Here is a 10,697-nt window from a genome sequence, read left to right as displayed (position 1 = left end):
TAATCTGCACTCAAACATTCCTCTCAGTTTGCAGTTAGCATCTATCCTAGACAAACGCATCAACATTTTTGATGGTCTTAGAAATGTCCCTTAATAGAATATAATGCAAGTCAATTGCAAAGTGAAACTACAAATCTTTCTTTAAAAGTAGGATTTTATGAAGTAGAAAAAATATGTAGAATTTTAATTGGCCTTTTTAAAGAATCATATTTGGATTTTATTTTAAAAAGTGATATTGGAGAATTGCTAGAATCACATGCAGAACCACTGACTGAATAAGAGCAGTAAGCAAAGGAGAAATTTTACCAAAAATAAAAATGTACTTCAAAAGAAGATGGTTTGGGGCTTCCCTGGTGGCGCAGTGGTTGAGAGTCCGCCTGCCGATGCAGGGGACATGGGTTTGTGCCCCGGTCTGGGAAGATCCCACATGCTGCGGAGCGGCTGGGCCCGTGAGCCACCGCAACGGGAGAGGCCACAACAGTGAGAGGCCCACGTACCGCAAAAAAAAAAAAAAAGAAGATGGTTTGATTATTGTGACAGAAACTTAACTGCTAGCCAATATTTATTCCCTTGTCACTGACAACACCCGATTCTGTTCAAGGTGGTGATGTGCTCAGTTAAAACATCTCACATCTCAGACTCCTTTGCAGCTAGGAGTAGCCATGTGATGACATTTTGGCTGATCAGATATAAAAGTCTGCTTGTGGGGTTTCTGTGAAAGTGATTGTTTTCCTGATAAATAAGGAATAGCCTAAGCTGGCGTGAACATTTTTGACAAGTCCTGCCCCCTCTTTGAGCTGGGACATGGATATGATGCGTGGAGGTGCATTAGCCACCTTGAGAATGCAAACAAGGAAGCAGTACCCAGAGGATGCCGGAACAGTAAGCCAGAGAAGCCGTGTCTGCGATGCTCCCTGCAGGCAGTGGCGCCCCAGCCCAGCTATTTGCCCTTGGTGTTTCTGTTATATGAGAAAAATAAACTCGTAGCTTGTTTAAGTTGCTAAATTGGGTTTCTGTCAAATGCAGTCCTGACTGATACAAATAGCAAAGGATTAAAGGAGGCCCTTAGGATGATAGCTGAAGCCATCAATTACTTTTTGTAAACAAACATGAAGGGTGTCTTGTCATGCTATCACACAGTTTTACTGAAAACATTATACCTCCAAAAAGTCAACATTAGATTTAATGTTTTTAAGCAAACTTTTCATTTAACTACAACATACATATGGAAAGGTACACACAAGATTTATAGTTGTTTGTTCTAAAACATAATTACATCCTTCCAATAATAACCTAAATTTTAGTAAATATTGGATAAATGTTTTTTTCACAATATTTTGTTTCATTTGTCACCATACAGTGCCAATAACACCTTTTTACTTTTTGCATGAAATTTTGCCTTCCCCTAAGTGGATTCACTTCAAAGTGTTTTTTCTTTTTTTTCCCTTGTACACTTGTTCTTGAATAATGATGTCCTGTATCTCTTCCAGAAAGGGGTAGATCTGAGTAGATAAAGATGTAGAATATTTGAATAATATAGTTAATTGTTGTAGGTTTTCTTCTATAAATGGAGAGTGTACACTGTCCTCTTATGTCTCCTGGACAGTCCCAAACATCAAGCACTTCTTGCCCACAAGCAAAACCTTAGGCAATCTCAATGAAATCAAGATTTTACACGTCACATTCTCTGATCATATCCTAGTGAAAACAGAAAGCAATAATTTTTTAAAAAATCCTTTCAAAAAATCATTGAGCAAAACAAACCTGTAATATTTGGAAACTAAACAATCTCTTCTGAATTATCTGGATCCAAAACGGAATTAAGAAGAACATTTCACACCAAAACCTAAAGGACAGAAAAAAATCACAGGAAAATTATAGTCAATAAAATCTTCTAATATTAAAAAATAAAGTGAAAAAACCCATTTAAGTATTCAATTTAGGAATTAGAAAAAGGCCACACCACACACATGCACATAGTAGGAGGGAATTAATAAAGGTAAAAGTTGCAAATAATGAGACAGAAAACTGAAAATAATATAAAGGTCAACCCAAAAGTGCGTCTGAAAAAGAAAAACAAACAAACAATTAAATAGACTCCCTTCATATGTGATCTTGAAAAAAAAGAAGAAAAAAAGGCAAAAATATTAGAAATGGGAAAGTATCGATAGTTACAAGCACAGACCCCATGGTATGTACCTTTACGGCAGTAAATTTTATAATCTAGAGGAAAATGGATAATTTCTAGAAAAAGATAGATTACCAACGATTATTCAATAATGGGTAGAAAGAAAGTTAAGCAGACCAAAGATCAGGGAAGAGTTGTAGCAACCAAAGTTCTGCCATTAGCAAGTGGTTTATTTTCCACATTGTTTCAGAGAAGAAAATGAAACAAATGGCATATATAAAAGACAGAAGAGACCAATGTAATTCCAATTACTTTGAAATATAATTTTGGGAAAAATTGATGTGTTATTATTCTAAGTCTTCCTATGCAGAAATACGGTATATCTTGCAAATAATTCCTTTAATCTTCTTTTAATAATATCTAAAAGCTGTCATTATAAATGCTGAACTTTTCTTGTTAAATTTATTCTTGATTGTTTTCTTGATTTTGCGAACATTGTCCAGGAATTTCCCCCCATTTCTATTCCTAATCAATTATATTAGGCATGGAGAAAACCACTGATTTTGGTATATTTATCTGAAATCTAAGAACCTAGCAAAATCTCTTAAATTTTATTTATTTTTTGGCATCTGCATGTAAAGATAATTCTTATGGCGTCATAATTTATTTCCCTATGTTGATGGACATTCGAGTTATTTCTAGTTTTGTTGCCTTACACACAATGCTGCAGGAAATATCCTTGCCCAAATATATGCTGAGATTTTCAAGGGAGTCTGGAGAGTGGCGTTGCTGGGTCAAGGAGACATCTATGCTAGAGATGGGACCCTTGGGTGCAGAAGAAAGGAAAATATCTTTTTACTAAAACCTTATTTCAATTTCATGCAGACAACAAATATTAATTTGGGGTTTCCCTTCTTCTGGGTTTGAATCTAAGTTCTGGTCCCCCCAAATGCCCAGGCCTTGGGGTGTGGTGAGGAATGTGTGATTCTCTGTCATGGGTCCATTCTGGCTTCAGTGACATCATGGACCCTTCAATCCAGACACCTTTCTCTCACGGTTCTGTATTATGGGGTGTGGGGTGGCCTTGAGGTTGCTGGGGGGCCTTTTTGCCACCCTACTGCCATAGCCCAGCATCTCAGGAGAGGGCCTGTCCACCGCAGGAAGGTACAACCACCCAGTGGCCCTTCCCTGCTCTCTCCAGCCCAACGTCTTGGCTCTTGTCATCCTCTGCCATTTTCTCTGTCCTCGTGCAGTTCACCCATCTGGACCCCAGCCCAGAGAAAGCTTTTCTGAAGGGCGGAGCAGGGGGTAGGGAGAAGCGCTTCCTTAAATCTCTCCCTGCTCTCCTAATATTTCTCCAAATATTCTCTCTGGACCCAGTGTCTTCTCTGTTTACTTAAGGGCTTAATTTTAGGAAAGAAAGCTAGAAAAATGCTTGCAGTCTTCACCCTCCCACTCCTCTCCTGAGATGAAGAGCAAAGAATGGCCCCGCTGCCTGCATTTGATGGGGGTGAAGGAGGGACACAGGGAGGAGGGGAGGGAGGAAATATCAGGTAGAGAGAAATAAAACATGGGACAATATGTAAAATATATCCTGCCATAGACATTTTAAAACTGCACTAAGTAATGCACAATTCAAAAGACATCACCCTCCCACCAGTAATGACCTCTAGAGGTGTCTATTTCCTACAAACTCACCAGCTCCAAACGTTATATAGTTCTTTTGAATTTTTGTCACCCGCAGGGGTGCTGTTCTCATTTGAATGTTCCTGACACTTAGACATGTTGAGAGTCTCCTCAACATCTGCAGCTCCTCTTCTGTGAATTGTCTGGTTCTACCTTGGCCCATTTTTGTATTGGGTCATTTGCCTTTTTCTTAGCAATCTGTAGGAGTTTATTGTTTACTAGAGGTCAGGTAGGTCTGGGAAGTGAAGTCGACCATGTCAGCAGGGACAAATCACTGAAGGCTGAGCTGTTGGGTTCTTCAAAGGGCAGACCAGATTGCCTGAGAGAAAGATGCAGGGGCTCAGGAGCCCCCATCCCACATATTCACAGCATTTACAGGCCTGTGGAGAGGACAGCAGGAGCGAGCAGGCTGTGGGGTGTGCCAGCATCATGGTCGGGTCCGTAAAAAAAGAAAGAGTAAAAACAATGAAATGGGTACAATAAAATACAATGGAAAAATACAATACAAGTGAAGTGATAAAACAAAACAAAACAAAATAAAAGGCAGTGATGCTCTGGGGCAAGAGCCTGTTGGGGGTCTGAGGCCAAAGAGCACAATGGTGGGTCCTCGGACCCTTCACAATGCCGGATCATCGCCCTTCTGTGCCAATGTGCACGGCTCACAGGGCAAACTGCTACCGCTCTCCAGGTGGGGGCCTGTCCCTCCCTCCCTCCGTCCCTTCCTCCCTCCTTCCTTCCCTCCTTCTGTCTTCCACCCCTCTGCCCCACCTCACGCTGCCTTGAGCGGCTCAGAAAGTGCCTGTGGCTTCCCCAGGGGGCCTGCACCCACTCTTGACCAAATGGCCGAATGCGTCATTTCCGGTTCATCTCCAGGCTGTGGGCGCCGTCGGTGTGGGGCCCTGCTTGGGCAGGATGGCTCAGGGTCCTGCCCTGCCGCCTACCACGGTCCTGTCCGAGCCACAGTTTCCTCGAGGGTCGAGTGGGGTGACGGCCCCCTCCCACAGGGTCCAGGCGGCAGCAGAGCCAGCAGTGTGAACTGACCGTCCAGAGGGAGCGCTGCGAGGGGCGTTGCTCTGGCCGGGCCTGTCTTCCAGCCTCCCGTTCACTGCCTGTCCCGGCGTCCTCCCCGCGGGAGTTGCTGGCTCGTTGAGCTTCTCCGGCCTCGACCAAGACAATCAGAACGCCTGCGCCTGAACGCGTAAGGCCGCTGCCAGAGGACCGGGCAGGGGTTGGGGCCGACTCCCCAGCGACCAGAACTACGGGTCGCGGACGGCGCAGGCCCGGCGGGCGGCGGGAGGAGGCGGCCCCGCTCCACAGGGCGCGCCGCAGGTGGCCTCCGCTGGCCCGCGCCCCGGCCCCGCCGGGCGCTGGTTCCCGGCGGAGCGATCGTAAAGCGTCTGCTGCCATCTGGTGGCGGAGCCCGGGCAGCTGCGGCGCGGAGCGGGGAGTCAGGGTCAGGGGCGGGGGCCCGTAGACCCCCATCCAGAGCCTCTCGCAGCCGTGCTACACAGCCAGGAAGCCCCAAGCCTCCGCCCTCTGGCGCTGCTCCGGATTCCCCAGGCAGAATGGCTGGCATCCTGAGAGAGGCAGTATTGCACAATGGTCGGCTCCTGTGCTTTGATGCCCGCGCCTGACTGTGGAGCCAACTTGCCCCGCCTAGAGGGGCCCTTCACTCACTGAACCGCATCTTCTCATCTGTAAAGTGGGGCTGAAAGAAGTGCGTGTCTTGTGGAACCTTCAGATTGCCGTGGCAGATGCATGTCGAGCCCCAGACCTATAGCTGTGGCTCTTGTAAAATTCCAGACCGTTTCTCATACTCTCTTTATGTCATTCTGCCACTTGCCAGTGTGAAACCTTGGCCATACCATGAATTTTCTGTTTCTCCATCTGTAAATTGGAGATGTCAGTGCTGGCCTCCACCCCGGGGTATGGTAACTGGCATAAAGATGACACCGCCTCTCTGCGCACAGGTGCACCTGACGTCACTGGCCTTCTGAGCCTTCCCCCTGTGAGCTCCCAGAGGATAATTCTCCGCCAGAATGAAAAGGTTCTCCCAGCTGCTGCCCAAACCTGGAGGATCTGCCTGGGCCTTGTACCTTATAGGCAGGACCTGTTTTCTGAACTAAGAGGGTTTCGGTGGCTTTTCTGGGAACCACAGACCAAAGGGTCCAAATTAGGGGTCTTGCTCTCTGACCCTTCCAAAAGAGGCCACACTGAAGCAGATGCCTCATCCGTACAATAATATGATGGAATGTTTAAGGAAAGCAAATTCTCCTGAAAAACAGAAAAAGCTCTTTGGCTCCATTCATGCACCAGGCACTGTCCCTGAGACATGGGTCTAGTGGGTGTGTGCACACTCCATGTCTTACACACGGTTCCAGTAGGCACACAGCTTTAATTACTTCTCAGTGTGCAGCAAGAGGGGGCCTACAGCACTGGCGTGACAGCCAGGTGCACCAGCAGGGAGGGGGGCATCTCAAGCAGCCGCTGCCCTTCCGCCTGTGAAACCGCCCGCTCCGATTCAAAGGTATCAAATATTTGCCTAACTGTTCAACATTTCTTTAAATAATACACTCGTGACTAATTCATATCTAGACTCGCTGTCTTCATCTCTCCCGGGCCTCCCTCCTGGATTATCGTGTCTTTTCTATTCCTGGAGAAAGTTGTCCTACATTCTAAAAATAGACCCCAGAGTCTGGACACTGGCATGCACAGTCAGTGGAGGCTTTTTTATTTATCTTGAGGGCCATTCTCTTGGGACAGCTGCATCAGAGCCCAGGGACACATTGGTGAAACAGCCAGTCATGGGCACCCAGGTGCATGGAGGAGGCTGGGTTTGTGCTGGCTGCTGCCTTCCGAAAGAGAGGTGGTCTGCTCCCAAGAATGCCCCACCCAGCTTGGTCCTTTGACCTCTGAGGGGAGTACACGCCTCTCACATCAGAAGCAAGGGCCTTTCTCCTCTGCAGATGGGTCCATTTTCCCCTTGAAGTTAGAAGCCCAAGATGTCCCTGTATCAGCCAGGACCTGGCAAGAAGCAGGTGGCGTGCTCACCTGGGTCATTAAGGGAGAGTGAACCTATGAAGGAGGGTCAGCGCTCCGGGTCTAGGGGAGGAGGAGGTACCTGAATCTGGAGGCCAAGGTGGCCATGCAGAGAGCGCCATCTGACAGGAGTGATGACCTCAGGAGGAGGAGCCTGGGGAATGGTCACCCCAACCACTCTCCTCTGCCCCACATCTCCTGCTAGGCACCCCTCACACACACACCAAGGCTCAAACCCGTCCAGAAGGCAGTGATGTGTCCGACGTGTTCGTTTGGGGGAGCCTGTGTGGGGAGGTGCCCAGAGCAGGTGGGGGAAGGTACAGAGGGGTCTACAGGGCAGAGGGGAGGTGTTCAGCTCCCTGTCCCTTTCTTGGGACCTCCTCACCTCTCTAGTCCCCTCCTGTCTCTCTCCTTGTGCTGGCCATCATTTGTCTCTAGCTGTCTCACCATCTGTGTCTCTCACTGACTCATCTCTGTACTTTCCTCTAGATATGTCCTCCCTGCTTTGTGTGCTGTGAAGGAGGAGTGTGGGGTGGGTAATGTGCACCTTTCCCAAGTGAGCCAACTGTAGGGAGGGCCCAACAGCTCTTTCCACTGTGGCCTGCCCCCACTATAGGAGGGAGCGCGGCCAGGCCCGGGAGGCGGGCTTCCTGTGCTCTCCGGCTCTGCCTTCTCTGAACAGCACTAAATGAAGCCCATCAGCATTACTTTCATTTTGTTACTTCAAGGACTTCCTCATCCACTTCTTTTCATCCTTCTTGCTGCTTTTGCCTGGAATTAGCAAGGAGGAGTTCCCTGCTCCTTGTGTCACCTCCAGCCACCACTCAGCCCTTTCTGAGCGCTCCTACTGTGTGCTCAGCCTGCATGAATAATGTGGGGTGCCAGCACTCAAAGCACACGGTCCAGATGGGGGCAGGACCCTACCACCCATTCACCCTGTCATTTGACAGACTGCACCACTGTGCAGGGACTCCGGGCCAGACCCTAAGTAAATAAATAGCAATGAGGGATTTAGTGTCTGCTCTTGACAGAACAGATGGGGAGGTTGTGTAGCACAGTGGATAAGCCCACGTAAGCCTCAGTTTCCTCTTCTATGAAATAGGGGTGACAATCCCGACCTCACAGGCTTGCTTAGGGGTGATGTGAGATCACAGGAGGTTGTTGTTATTAAGTGGCAGGGACTTCTGCACCCCCCCACACACACATACAAAATATAACCTCAAATGGATGGTGGGACCTCCCAGGTCGGGGGTGAGGAAGTAGCAGAGAGAGTGGCTGGGGATGCAGATCTCAGGCAGCAGGAGGACCGGGGGGAACAAATGTGGACCTACTAGGTCTCCAACTTCAGGTCTGGTTTTAACTGGCATAAAATAACTTCCAGAATGAATATCCCCTCTGTGAGGCATGTCCACTTATGAGGGAATCCCTAGTAACAGATCTTACCACAGTACAAAGGCATCCTGCTCTCCTAATCTGGGGATGATATATGCAGCCAGCTAATGCAAAATGAATTTTCATGTTATTTTTGCTTATTTTTAAGTCTGTTGGGTGCATCGTGGCTGATCGCTCTTCTGACATTTTTCTTCCCTCATTAAGAAAGATGCCCCTGGTGAGTTACCTGTGCCGGGCTCCGAGCAGAAAATAAATATCGCTGGCATCCAGTTTCCTGTGCTCTCTGGGTGTAATTAAGAAAAAGGCACCTGCAGGAGAGAAAGAACAGAGTAGAAAGCAGCCTAGTGGTTACTCTTCACAGAACTCCGCAGTCTGTAAAACCATCTGAGTGTCCTTCCTTTCCAGGATACCTTTCCTGACTTGTCAGGGCCTCCCTCCAACCTTGAACCCTAGCACTTCTCTCTGGGGACTTTTGCTTTGCGTTGTGGTTTGTTTTTCCCCCTTAATACATTTCTCATCCCTTCTGTGCTAGACAGCCCTGTTCTTTCCTTTGTCTAAGGCACCTGCTCTTCCTTCGGGGACCTGCACTTTGCTGGAAGTCCATACGATTTGGGTGAAGCTAACCTGTGCCCCAGTGGGGAAGCCAAGCCTGGCCAATCAGAATTAGTCTCGGGACTTGGCAGGAACTACTTCGGGAGATGCTCTGCAGCTGAGGTTCAGCCTGGGCATCACCTGGGGAGAACCAGTCTTGAGAAAGAAGCCAACTCCAAGGGAAGCTGAGTGTGTAGTGAGAATCTGGGACCCGAAGTCCTGTTTGAGCCCTGGGTCCAGGGCTTCTGGATTTGCAGGCAGACGTTGTCCTTCTCCTCTCCCCTAGGTGTCCCTTGGAGGGAGCTGGGGACCATCCACCCAGGGTGTGCCACCTAGTCTCATTCCTGCCGTGCCCGGCCACTCCCTCTGGCTGAGGGAGCTCGAGGGTGTCCCCAGCTCTGACTCAGTCTCCAGAGGGGGCAGAGCTGGGTGACCAGGGCACAGAGGCCAGCAGCCTGCACAGTTCTTAGCTCTCTGGGCTGGGCTAGGGTCACGGTTACTGCCGCCCAGGGGATTTTATAATTCCTTGATTTCCTGTTTTACACCCAGAAGTGGTCCATAAATGTCACAGATGCTCCAATGAACTGAGGCCCCTGCCTGGGCTTTCAGAACCCAGTGTAGCAGTAGCAGTTCATGCCTGCTGGCCCAGCTTGTTTCAGGACCACATTTGTCACCTCTTTACTGAGCTTTTGTCCTTGGACTTTAGAGAGGGCTTTGGATCTCAGATGCCAGGCTCTCTCTGCCTGTTCTGATCCCCTGCCCCACTTCGGGCCCCTTTCCTCTCTGTTGTCATGTCCCCTTTCCTTCCATTGCCTTCAAACACGTTCTCCAGACTGTGAGCATCCGTTAGGCACCCTGTGTGTACACCTGAGTAGAGCCTTCCCTGACACCCACGTCCTGTGTGACTTCAGTTTCCACCCTCTTCCTCTCTCAGGGTGCCCTGTTCTTTTCCTTCACAGCAGTGATCACACTTTATCATTGTTAAGTGCTTTTTTGTTTGTTTTTTTGTCTTGTTTGTTTACTGGATTCACTGTTGTCTCTTCAGTAATCTGTCAGGCTCTCAGAAGATAGAAACTTTGACTGTTTTTCCCCTGACGTGTGCTAGCACCTAACTCAGGGTTAGCACACAGCAGGCCCTCTAGAAACACCCATGGGATGACTGAGTGAGTAGGCATTAGTGGGCCAGGCCCTGGCCCCAGGGTTGGAGGGCAAGCGAGCAGAACCAGCCTGGAAGCTGCTCCCAGAATGCTCAGCCTCTGGTCGAGTGAGATGGGATGGGGTTGGGGCCCAGGCCGCCAGAACTATGGTGTGGGTTGGCCTTGTGACGTGTCCTAAGTGCAGACCAGACCCAGAGTCCAGGGCTCTGAGAAGAAGGCACAAAGCTGCTGGGGGGGAGTGTTCATTGGATAGACTCTCGTGGCTGAAACGCAGGGAATTTGAGAGAATTGCAGAAATGAAAGAATGGGGGATTCTGTCCACTGTTTGATCATGTTCATCTCCTGGTTCTCCTCTGATCCTGACAGCCCCCTGGGGAGGAGATGGGCTCTGCTGTTTCTCACCTGTCCCACATGGTTTGGCGCAGGGCTGGGCCGCATGGCGGGTGCCTGGTAGTGCTCGTCACCCACTGGAAGCAGCTTGTGAGTGTGTAGGCAGCATCTACGCAGTGTCAACGTGCTCCACGTGCCTCGTTCAATTTCAGGTCCGGGGTGGGGGGACTATTTGGCGCAAACTCAGCATGACTCCATCCAACAAAGGAGGAAATTTTCATCCCCAGAGTCATCTCAGTTGTTCCTGTGTTGTTCACAACTGATGGCTGGCCCCAAGGGCCCCAAACACAAGGCTGGTTTACCTAGAGGAGAAG

At 48.9% G+C, this 10,697-nt stretch overlaps 1 long non-coding RNA gene across 1 annotated transcript; it reads right to left on the bottom strand.

The window, feature by feature from the left end:
• Positions 1–1,159: 1,159 nt before the first annotated feature.
• LOC309836967 lies at positions 1,160–5,119 on the bottom strand. Its single transcript, XR_014298193.1, has 3 exons — positions 4,856–5,119; positions 3,827–4,223; positions 1,160–1,846 (listed from the first exon to the last, which is right to left on the bottom strand). It is a non-coding gene; the product is annotated as an uncharacterized lncRNA (long non-coding RNA).
• Between the last annotated feature and the right edge of the window lie 5,578 nt (positions 5,120–10,697).

Source organism: Grampus griseus (genome assembly GCF_964374135.1).
Source record: "Grampus griseus genome assembly, chromosome: 19".
NCBI lineage: Eukaryota > Metazoa > Chordata > Mammalia > Artiodactyla > Delphinidae > Grampus > Grampus griseus.
The sequence above is the reverse complement of the archived record's forward strand: the minus strand, read 5'-3'. Positions and strand labels throughout refer to the sequence as shown.